The sequence below is a fragment of the Macaca nemestrina genome, chromosome 7 (assembly GCF_043159975.1).
Source record: "Macaca nemestrina isolate mMacNem1 chromosome 7, mMacNem.hap1, whole genome shotgun sequence".
Lineage (NCBI taxonomy): Eukaryota > Metazoa > Chordata > Mammalia > Primates > Cercopithecidae > Macaca > Macaca nemestrina.
This window is the reverse complement of record NC_092131.1, coordinates 24,319,213-24,332,026: the sequence shown is the minus strand read 5'-3', so window position 1 is coordinate 24,332,026 and position 12,814 is coordinate 24,319,213. Positions and strand designations below refer to the sequence as shown.

The following is a 12,814-nucleotide window of genomic DNA, read 5'->3' as shown; positions in this document are numbered from 1 at the left end:
AACTATTTTAGAAATCATGGAAATCCTATGAAATAGGTATATAATTACCGTCTTTTAACATATGAGAAAACTGAGGGGCATATAAGATAAATATTAGCCGGGCATGGTGGCTTATGCCTGTAATAAGAGTAACATGGCCAGACTTTGGCTCCACCAAAATAAAATAAAAAACAAACAAACAAACAAAAAAAACGCTAAATACTTGTCTCAAGGTTACACAAAAGATCAGAGAGAGGCTGTGTGGCCAAAGAGTTCATATTTAAAAGCAAGACATAATTGAGTATGTATATTATATTGCTTTCTTGTGTTCATGTATTCTGTCCCTCTAGTATTAAATAGGCACAATAACTTTAATATAAGGCTAGTTGGGAAAATATAGTACAAAGGAATAAAACACTGGCTTTTGGTATTTAAAAATGCATAAAATGCCAGTGCTCACAAACATTAGCCATGTGACTTTAGGCTAGTAACAGCTTCTCTAACTCTCAGTCTGTGTCCTATAAGCTGGCATGACACTATTTGTTTCCGGGGTTTGTAAAAATAATTTTCAAAGATGCCTATATTAAAGGATGGCATAATTTGGCATGTAGAATATCCTTCATAAATGTTCACTAAGTATGAAACTAGGAGGCATCTTGAATTTCGAGTTGTAAAATATTATTCTTTCAAAGCATTTATTGTGGTTTAATCTACCTAGTTTGTTAATCGTAAAATTAGTGAATATCTTTAAGATTTCAAAGTATTAGTGAAAGATATAATAGAAACAACTTGATAATATAAGGTAACATAGCCACCCAAGAAAATATTACAGAGGATTTGAATTCAATAAAGAAGTAAATAACTTTTCTGTAACTGGCTTTTCTCTTTCCTATTCAATATCACGATAGATTTATTTTAAATTATATTTCTATTATTTAATGCTATATGGATGTTTAAAATATACTGTTTTTTAAAAAGAATGGTCACAATTCATTAAAATTACCTTTTTTGCCATATATAAAGTGCTTTGATATATGCAATCATAATTTGTTCTCTGTGAGAGGTAATCTGTGAGAAGTAGTATTTCCTAATTTACAGGAAAAGCACCCGAATTTCACAGAAGCAAAGCCACCTGCTGCTAGCTAGCAAGAACAGTAATCCAGGTTTAAATTCAAGATTGGCCACTGAAAGAAACTGCCGCCCATCACCAGTACAGCATTAGAAGCCCTGGATGATTCTCACTGATTGTCTGCAACATAACATCTGATTCATTAACATAATATAAATCCAGTCTCGCATTTCAGGTAGTGCAGTGATTTATAATCTATCATTAGCTAAATGTCTGACAGTGGTACTAAAAATTCATGTTGAGGCATTAACGTGCCTTCACAACTGGGCAATTGCATTAATGTTCAGGAACCAGAAACCAAAAGCTGCTTTCTAATTAGTGCATCTGTTTTCAATTATGATGTTATCTGGATTCCCAGTTCAAGCCAGTGTGCTGACCCTTTAAAAAAATCGAAAACAAAACAGTGCTGTAGGTACAGCTTTCCTGAGTTACTGCTTTCTGAAATAATTTTGTTTTTATTATTGTATAAATTTGCAATTAATTGAAGAGTCTTAAACCATGTCTGTGCAGTCAAACCAGACTGATGAGAGACAAGGGAACTTTCATTATTCCCAGATAGAATAACTAGTGCTTGCGGTGATGAATGATTTTGTACCAATTGCTATATTTGGCCAACATCAACAGAAGTTTTATTAAGCATGTATTAATTTTTTGATTTAGCTATAAGATCAGCTATCAAGCTACCATATGCCCATTGGTCAGGAATGATATGTACGGAGCATACTGCCAGAATATGGGTTATTTAGGCTGTGTTAGGTTTCAGTGAGCTACATGGTGGAATCAGGAATTTGTTTTGAAAATGTTTCAAGTAGTGCAGCAGCACAGAAAACCCAGCCTCCAAACATTCCGGTCATGAAGAGTTGGAACTTTGTTCAGGGTATTAACATGTAGTGGATAAATACCTAGGGAAGGCAAAATTTTACCTCTGCCCTCTTAGGATCTCTGGCTGGGCCTGAGAACTAAATTCTTATAAGACAAATTAACATGAGAAAAGCATACAGATTTTCACATGTACATGAAAACCCACATAGGAAAATGAAGACCCAATGGAGTGGCAATACTTAAATGTATGTATAGTAAATTGAATAAAGAATGGTAACTGTGGAAAAGTAAAGTGTATTGGGAGGCTAAAGGCAGAGTTATTTTAACAAGGTCTGGTTGTGCAGAATTTTCTAGGCCTCGACTCTCCATCTCTGACAAGAATGTTTCCTCCCTCCCGTTACAGGAAGTGCATCTTTCACATGAGAGTTTTCTCTAGTCTCTAGTGATGAGAATGTTTCTTTCTTCCTGTTGCAGGAGCACAGCATCCCTTTACAATTGCTTTTGTTCAAGTGCCTTTAGCTCAAAAGAATCTTCATGCCACACTTGCATATTTTTGTGTGCATATTCTACCACCTTTAGCTTACAATAAGCCGGATACTCTACAAGATTTTTTTTTGTCATTATGTATTAATTCTATCAACTCTAAAAGCAGCCATTATCATACCCATGTTATATATGGTAGCACTCAGACTTAAGATATTTAATAACATACACATTCTCTCTCTGACACATAGCTGGTAGGTGTCACAGCTGGAATTTGGACTTGGATTTGGGCAGGAATAAATTAATGGGGAGGAGGAAATAAAGCAAAACGAAACAATCCTATCATGTTGATATGTTGATATTCTTTCTGTGTCCCCCCCCCCAACACTATGTTATTTTCTTGGCTTTTAATTTTCACAAGGAAAAATTGGTGATATTTGAATATAACTTAAATGTTCCAAGAATATCATAAATATATTAACAGGAGGGATTCCATACTATATCAGCAAAGCCAAAAGAAATATTGGCATGAGTATGCAGTTAGGATTCTGAATTTTGCCTCTTACCAAATATATAATCTTAACCTACCTTCTTCAGACCTCCATTGTTTAATGTCCCTATTCTCCTTACAGTAAATGTAATGTAAATAATGAAGCTATTCTACTGATCTTCACATGTCTATTTTCTAGCATAATAGATGCTCTATAAATGTTCACTGAGTGAATATATAAAGAGAAAATTGAATGTAAGGTTATGATTATTGATAAATAATTTTAAGTAAGTTTAAGGCTCTAAGATTGTAGCATTCATTGACATGGTCCTAACACTATATTTAAGTTGTTTATAGTGTTTTGTTATAAGTCTGTGTGCTTCCTACCATAGAACAAAAATGACCAAATATTGATGCAAATTTCTATTATACTTGGCGTTTGTGTATTGTAGAAATACTTAACAACTACTAATTGTACTATAAGATTGTACACTTCAGAAAATTCATAGCTCACAAAGTCATTTACCAATTGGCATGCTTTTAGAATCTCTTAAGAATGTTGTCTCACTATTCTTTAGAGATACTCATTTCATATTTTTCACATATATATTTATATGTGTGTGTATAATAACATATATATTATTTACCAGAGAAATTTAAAAGTGGTTAAACCCTTTTACCTTGTTACAAGATGCCAGTCATAATACAAACACATTTGCAGTTTAATCTATGGTATTTTAATTCATATCAGCAACTAAATTATTTAGATAAATTGTTCTAATGAAAACATATCCAACTTGAAGAGCATTTACACCAAATACTGGTGAAGAATACATTTTGCATGTAATTAATTACTTTAAATAAAGTTTTTTTGTACAACCCAGACAATAATGTCTCAAAATGATACTTTTATTCTTGATGATCCATCATCACAATGATGCATTTCTTATCAGTCAGTACTGAAAATCACTTTTCCTAGTTAGTACACTATAAGGATTTGAGTTCAAAGGTTATTGTTTAAATAGGTAGGATAGTTTATGTGGAACAGATTTGTAAGTTTTCTCATAGCTTGTAATATAAAATAACCTATGACTTATTGTTAATGTTTAACACATCTCTACTTTTAAAACAAAATACACTCCTGCAGTGTTCTCATGGAAATTGTAGGTCCCCCAGGAGAAAAATATACACACACAGATGTAACTACTTACCCACACATTTTCAAGTTTGTAAGTATCCTTAAACTTATCCACGGACCTCAGGTTAAATACTCGTTTTCAAGTAAATAGTTAAAAGGATGTTGCTTCTGAACAAATATCTAGCATTGTGCTATGTGGTGAAATGAGTCTGGGATAAATAGGAAGATTTATTCCTGCGTTTGTGGAGGTCATGACTAGAGTTACATATAAATAATTCAAAAAAAATAAACAAATACTCATTTAGAGAGAAATATTAAAGATCAATAATAAATTTGCAGGAAAAATATTGGTTAAATGAATGAATGAATACATTAGTCAATAGGAAAGATCAAAGAGCAAAATAATAAATAAAATCCTTATAGAATAAGGAACACATGACTGGTATTAAAAAGATTCACGGCTGGGCACTGTGGTTCGCGTCGGTAATTCCAGCACTTTGGGAGGCCGAGGTGGGTGAATCACGAGGTCAGCAGTTTGAGACCAGCCTGGTCAACATAGTGAAACCCCATCTCTACCAAAAATACAAAAAATTAGCCAGGCGTGGTGGTAGGGGCCTGTAATCCCAGCTACTCTGGAGGCTGAGGCAGGAGAATCGCTTGAACCTGGGAGGCAGAGGTTGCAGTGAGACAAGATCTTACCACTGCACTCCAGCCCAGGTGATAGTGCGAGACTCTGTCTCAAAAAAAAAAAAAAAAAAAAAAAAAAAAAGATTCTCAACTTCAGTCATAATTAAATAAATCAAAATATTACAAATAGAGTTGTCATTTCTTTTCTATACATTTGGCAAGGGTTAAAAAGATTATTACCTATTCGTGAGGAAATAGAAGAGCAATTTTATATTATATTAAAATTGTATAAAATTTGAAATTTAAGTTTGTGTTAAATGTTCCATTAAAGTGTAGATTGTATTAACATTTACTGCTTCCTCTTTCTCTTTCCCTGTTTTTTCTTCCAACCTAACCGCTTATAACTAGTTAGTCCTGTAGTTTTTAGGGAGACAGAACAAGTTACATGTTCACACAGGAGATGAGAGGCTATTTTGGCTCAGCAAGAGGTGACAATCTAAGCAGGGTGAGGAGGACCTTACAGAAGAGGTGATGGTGGCTGACCTTTTCTTGGTGTCAAAGTCCAAGTAAGGGTGAGGAAGGCATCTGCCTGCAGGAAGGACGGCCGGAAATATATCAGGAATAATAGATCCAGTGAAATATGTTACAAATACAGAAAGGGAGTAATATAAAAGGAAACATTATGTTGGATAAGAATTGCTTGCATGTATAAAAATGTATGGTTTTCAATACAGAGAGGTGTAGAAATAAATACAGTTGGGGAGACATAGAAATAAATGTCATGCAAAAGATCTAGGTAGAAATAGATACATTTATATGAACAAGCACATATAACATAGCTCTTCCCTTTATCAGGTCTTAGAAGCAGTGATACTTCAACAGCAATGATGATACCTAGCTCTGCACTTTAGCTTTAATGTACCAATCTCCACTAAAAGGGTCTAGGATTTTTTGGAGAAATCGCTTATTCCAGGAATGCACAGGGAAAACACAAAAGCTCGTAACTTTTTTGGGTCAGAAAGCAAGGAAGTGTTTGAGAAATGCTGGAGCTGGTCATAGAGAAGCAAAGAAAGTGTGACAGTCTTAAATATTTGTAGATTATAGCCTACTTTATTAGTTAGGGTTCTTCAAAGAGACAGAACCAATGAGAGAGAGGGAGAGAGAAAGAGGGAGGGAGAGATGATAGATAGATAGATAGATAGATAGATAGATAGATAGATAGATAGATAGATAGATAGGATAGATGAGAGAGTATTTATTTGGAGAACTGGTTTATGTTATCATGGAGGCTGAGAAGTCCATGATGGACCATCCACAAGCTGAAGATACTGAGATGCTGGCCCAAAGCCTTGGAACCAAGTCCAAAAAGCCTTGGAACCAAGGAAGCCAATGGCATAACTCTCAGTCTGAGACTGAGTCCAAAAGCCTTGGAACCAAGGAAGTCAAGTCCAAAAGCCTTGGAACCAAGGAAGCCAATGGCCTAAATCTCAGTCTGAGACCTAAGGCCTGAGAACCCTGGGCAGTGACTGGGGACCGTATAAGTCCTGGAGTCCAGAAGTCAGGAGCCTAGAGTTGTCCAAAAACAGAAGAGGAAGAGTGTATTCAAGCTCCAGCAGATAGATTGACATGTTCATCTTTTCTCTCTCTCTTTGTTTGTTTGTTTGTTTGTTTTCTCCAAGTTCCCAGCAGATTGGATGGTGCCCAATGACATGAAGAGTAGATTTTCTCCCACTTAGTCCGCTCAGACTCATGCTAATCTCCTCTGGAAACACCCTCACAGATACACTCCAAAATAATGCTTTATCAGGTTTCTAGATATTCCTTAATCCAATCAAGTTGACACCTAAAATTAACCATCCCATCTACTAAATAAAATAAGAAATCCTGAACCCAATAAAATAAGTTATAAACTAACAGAAATATTGATGAGGAATAGAATAATTAAATGGTTTCAAAGGAACACATTTCAAAGTACAAAGATCAAAGAAAAATAAAGGTACTGTACAATGAAGAAGCCCGGAAAGTCACTTAACAAATAATTAAAGTGGACATTATCAACAATTGCACAAATCAGAAATGTGAACCAATTGAAAGGAAATCATGAAAAGAAACTGCATGACCTACCAAAGGCACATTAACTAAATCTAATCATGAGAAAACTTCAGAGGAACTAAATTGAAGAACATTCCACAAAATCCCAACTCTCCACCATCTAAAGCATCAAGATCATAAAAGTCAAGAAAAACTAAGAAACTATTAGAGACTGGAGAAGATTAAGAAAGATATGAAATAAATGTAAATGTAATCTTCATCTGGATATTTTCATTGTATAAAGGAAATTAAAGAGACATCAGTCAAAACTTGCAAAGAGTCTGAGATTTAGGGGGAAGAAATGTATCAATGCTACATTCTTTTGCTTTCATGGTTTTACTCTGGTTGTGTCTGAGAATGTCTTTGTAGGAAGCATAAAATAAAATACACAGGGTGGTGAAGATCAGGAAACTTACTCTCAATTTTGAAAAACAAAATTCTTTTATGTTCTTGCAATTTTTCTATACATTTGAGATTGCTTCAACATTTTGAAAAATAAAACAACTGTTTATACACTTCAACTTAGTAACATTACAGCAAATAACTTAAACCAAATAAACACTGTACTAGTGTTTCAGATTATACACACATGCATACAAATGCATACATATCATAATATTTGAGATTGAGATTTATGTGCTAGATTGCAGAACTGTGTAAACTCTAGTTTTAAAATAAAATTAGTGGCTCTAATATATCACAGCATAAAATATGAAATTTTTTATAGTGACATATGATTGCAAATAATTTTGAACTTTAAATTTTAGAGTATTTCTGTAAATGTCAATCATGTTTAAAATTACAACGAGGACTATACTTGTAAATTTAATATTATAAATACCTGCTTCTCCTTTTTTAAAGTGTAGTTTTTATCAGACCAACTCTCCCACCATAAATAATTATATAAACGTGGATGAAATTTTACAGTGGCTGTTTAAAAGCACCATAGAGTGTTTGAGTCAGTTTGCACTTGTGGAGCTAAGAATAAAGTTGTAAATTACCAACTGCTTTGGAAAACTGGGAGTATCTACTAAACATGAAGGTATGCCTATTCTATTACCTAGCAATTCTACTGCTAGGATAAGGTGTATGGTAAAAGTACTTCGCTATTGGGATAGTCCATTTTCACACTACTGATAAAGACATACCGGAGACAGGAAAGAAAAAAGAGATTTCATTGGGCTTACAGTTGCACATGGCTGGAGAGCCTTCAGAATCATGGCAGGAGGTGAAAGGCACTTCTTACACAGCAGGGGCAAGAGAAAATGAGGAAGAAGCAAAAGCAGAAACCCCTGATAAAACCATCAGATCTCGTGAGACTTATTCACTATCCTGAGAATAGCATGGGAAAGACTAGCTCCCATGATTCATTTACCTCCCCCTGGGTCCCTCCCACAACACATAGAAATTCAAGTTGAGATTTGGGTGGGGACGCAGTCAAACCCTATTACCTATGGATACCAAAGTTGTGTAAAAATAGTCGTACATGCATTATTCATAATAGCAAAATCTCAGAAACAACTCAAATATTCCTCAGCAAAAATAGGTCATGCAATGCAATAACATAAAGCAATGAAAAAACAGTAAACCAAGATTTCCTGTTTCTCCTTAGGGTAGAAAGATGTGAAAAGAGTTGCTCCTATCTACACAAAAAAGAAAAAGCTGAATAATAAAAAAAATCATAATTTTCATGAACCCATTAAGGAGCTGAAGTTGCAAGAGAAATCAGCAAGCCTGAAATCTAAAGAAAGAAAGATGTTTCCAAGTAGAAAAAGAGAGAGCACAGGATGAAGTCAGGCTTCCAGAAAAACAGGTAAAAAAGAATTCAGCTACTTTAAAATAAATACCTAAAAGCCAAATTATGAATATATAGGCTCCCTGGCAGCGGCAGGTGTAAGGGAATTTGCACCTACTGGCAGGCTCTCCTCCATGTAATTTTTGTTCCTTTTTTTCTTTTTTTCTGAGACAGAATCTCAGTCTATTGCCCAGGCTGGAGTGCAGTGGCATAATCTTGGCTCACTGCAGCTTCCACTTCGCTGGTTCTAGTGATTCTCATGTCTCAGCCTCCCAAATACCTTGGACCTCAGGTGTGTGCCACCATGCCTGGCTAATTGTTCTGTTTTTTAGTAGAGACAAGGTTTCACCATTTTTGCCAGGCTGGTCTTGAACTCTTGGCCTCTAGTGATCCACCCACCTTGGCCTCCCAGTGGACCTGGATTACAGGCATGAACCACCGCACCTGACCTTGCACATTTTTCTTTATTATTATATGTCCAAATAAAATCATATTAAACATTAAATATTAATAGTTGAAATGTTAATCTCATAATGATAATACTGTTAAAATTATGTTATATAGTCACTCAAATAATTTTAATCAATGTTAAATGTTCAATTTTCCAGACAGATTTGAAATAACTCACTGAAGAGAAAGTATTACGACAATGACGTCCCAAAACCATGACTGGTATTGCAAATTATATTCTTATCTCTAAGTCATCATCACTTGCATGTAATCAACATGATTTTAGTGAGAGAGGAAAACAGTTCAATACAGTAAAAATCATAAGCTAAGATTTTTGTTAATGCCCACATGTAATTGAAAAATAATCATTTGTATATTCAATACCTTAATTCCTATTGTAGACTTTTTTTAAGCCATTGAGATAATTAAGTCTTAACCTCGTGAGGCCATAGTCTACTACTAGATAAAAACATGCAAACAGTGGAAAAGAATAGATAAATGAGTTTGTCATTTGTTTAATGAGATACACATGCTATACTTTTTTTGTTTTGTTTTGTTTTGTTTTGTTTTGTTTTGTTTTGTTTTGAGACAGTGTTTTGTTCTGTTATCCTGGCTAGAGTGCAGTCTCCAGATCACAGGTCACTGCAACCTCAGCCTCCCAGGCAGTAGCAATCCTCCCACCTCAGCCTCCCAAGTAGTAGCTGGTACTACAGGAGCACACCACCACACCTGGCTAATTTTTGTATTTTTTTTTTGTGGAGACAGGATTTTGCCATGTTGTCCACACGGATCTTTAACTCCTGGGCTCCAGCAATCCACATGCTTCAGCCTCCCAAAGTGCTAGGATTACAGGCATGAGCATGCTATGCTATTTTTAAATTTAAAACAACTATTAAGTAATGTTGTCAATATAAGTGAAAAAATGCTAATGAAACTAGTGAATGCATCAGGCAAATATATTGATATGTATACTAATAGTATATTTACTAATATTAATGATCTTTGAAAAACAGTGTAATTCCAGTTGTGCCTGTGAAATTCTGACATCAGCCTTGCTCTCCATGACAGTCTTTTCCTGTGCATCATGTATGAAGCACCAAATTGAAATATAAGATTCCTTAACATTCATTATATCAAAACAACTTCCTTTCAAATTCATGTTACAACATTTCACTATTTCCCTTCCCGTATGAAAAAATATTACAATGCTTAATATTCAAAGCACAAAAGAGGGTGTATCTTCATGCTGTTTGTTTTCAATTTACACTTCTCCATCACCTCAGCATATCCATGAACCTGTAAAACTGTTACTTTTCAGCCATCTGGGAGAAAGTGTGAGTTCTTCTTGTAAAGTTGTTGCACTCAAAAAACAAGAACCTTTCCTGTAAATAATAAATCTTAAGGGATTGCACTAAGAGAATAGTAGATAACTGATTTTCCTTAAGTTGTAGTTGAAAACTTCCTGAGATGAACCAATTGATTTGGATACATGCTAAAGGCTATTTGAAATTGATCTGTCCATTCGCTTTTAAATTGCCCTCTACCTCCTTATGATACAGTATTGCTGTGTGCCCAAGATTTTGGCTCAATAGTACAGATCTCTTTCCCCAATAACACATTTTAGGCTGACTTTTCCCTCTATCTTCTACATTAAGTTACTATTGTGCTTTCTAAATATATTTAATAAAAAATTAATAAGTAATTATTAGTAAACATGCACACAGGTGGATTTTTTTTCACAAAATTTTCATTAAAATATTTATTATACTGTACTATATTATACTTGGTTCTATATGTTTGTATCCTCTTAGCTGTGTTAATAATGCAGAGAGAAGAATCCTTTGCAACTTTTCTATAATTTTGAAATACAAAATAAGTCTTTCTCTGTTCCTGGACTCCATACTAACTTCTACCAGTTTTTATATCAGTCTTGCCACATATAATTTTATTTTTAAGTTATGTTTTGTCATCCTAACACATCTTCACTTCACCCTCTACTACTTCATAACAACACTGAAAACTCAATGATAACCTTTACTCGTACATTAGGTCACACAATCCCTTTCTATTTGCATTGAAAATATAAGAGGATATATAACAATATAGTTACAGATATAAATATATAGTGAATAATGCCATTTAAAAGTGTACATATTGGCCAGGCACAGTGGCTCACATCTGTAATCCCAGCACTTTGGGAAGCTGAGGTGGGTGGATCACCTGAGGACAGGAGTTCAATACCAGCCTAGACAACATGGTGAAACTCCATCTCTACTAAAAAAAAAAAAAAAAATTTTCAAAAAATTAGCCGAGCATGGTGGCAGGCACCTGTAATCCCAGCTACTAGAGACACTGAGTTTCAGGAGAATTGCTTGAACCTGGGAGATGGAGGTTGCAGTGAGCCAAGATCACACCATTGCACTCCAGCCTGGGCAACCAGAACAAAACACCATCTCAAAACACACACACACACACACACACACACACACACACACACACACCACATGGAAGTGTACATATTTTCTGTTTTCTGGGTATACTTTTTACAAAGTTGAATTCTTTAGATATTCCAGGATCCATAATACTGAATACTTCTGTTTCTGGATATGGCAAAGGAGTTTGTATCAGACCCAATCTTCTCTCTAAACATCCAAAAAGCTGTAAACAATGACAACAACAACAACTTTAGACAAATTAAATTTAACAGAGTTCATTTTAGCTAGGAATGGTTTATGATCAGACCACACCCTGAACCAATAGAGGTTTGGAGAGTTCCACCCAGTAAGATGAGTAGGCAGTATTTATACACACAATAAAAGGAAGTAAGGTGCAGAAATAGCTTGATTGGTTACAGTTTAGCATTTGTTTTGTATAGACAGACTCTGGTCAGTTGGATGCCTGTGATTGGCTGAAGCTCAGCTGCTGTGATTGGCTGAAACGCAGCAATTTGTTACAAGAATATATTAAGTCAGGTGGAAACTTGTTTTCATACAAAGTTAGGCTGCAATTTGCTATGTAAGAATGCAAAGTACAGAGGCAGCTTTAGACTAAATTTAATTTAATTTAATGCAACTAAAAAATGTACAACAAACAAAATCCATATATTTGAAGGTATCAGAAGAACACCAAGGCAGTCTGAATTTGAGGAGCCAAAATCCTTGAAAGGATTTTTGGAAGCACAGTGAGGTGAAGTTGACCTTCTCTGTAACTTTCTGCTGAAAACATTTGTTGATTCACAGATATTGGCATTTAGGCTCAGCAGAAAGTAGCAACCTAGAGCACATTTTAGTCTCCTATGACTGGAGAGACCAAAAATTGAAACTTAGGAGTCAAGACCCTGGAGAAAAGAGACTAGGTATGTGAACCTATAATTCCATAAGATTTTGCTCTTGAAATGTTTGCTAAATCCTAAGGTTCCCAGAGGTAAGAAGCTGAGAAATCAAGCAGAAAAAAATTGATAATTGCTAAAGAACTAAGCAGAATTTTTTTAGCAGTTTCATAGTGCTGGACATTTAAAAATTGAAATTATGGTCTGGTCAAGAGTCAGGGCCCTAGTTAATGCCCAGGCTTTCAGTTGAGCCTGCTGAAGAATTACATCATTTTAGTAAGTGTAAACTGGAAATGCTGTTGCTCAAAATGATCTGTCCCAGCTCTAACCCAGAAGACACTCCATAAAAAGAGAAGCATTCATAACCACTACAATTTTTCATGCACTATGTCTATCAAAAAGTACACAGTGTGCCAGTAAATAAAATCTAATAAACACAAAACCGAGAGAAGAAGTAGCCAATAACAATAGATCTACAGGTA

The 12,814-nt window shown here is 34.9% G+C and overlaps 1 long non-coding RNA gene across 2 annotated transcripts in view; it reads right to left on the bottom strand.

Moving 5' to 3' along the window:
* The window catches only part of LOC105467616 (uncharacterized), a 74,346-nt gene that overhangs the window by 4,920 nt on the left and 56,612 nt on the right, over window positions 1-12,814 (bottom strand). The window contains exon 5 of one of the 2 annotated variants that reach the window (XR_011625345.1): window positions 11,534-11,662. The exons of the other annotated variant lie outside the window; for it this stretch is intronic. This is a non-coding gene — a long non-coding RNA (uncharacterized lncRNA). Of the gene's footprint in view, window positions 1-11,533; window positions 11,663-12,814 lie in introns of those variants that run through there. 2 annotated transcript variants of the gene reach the window in all.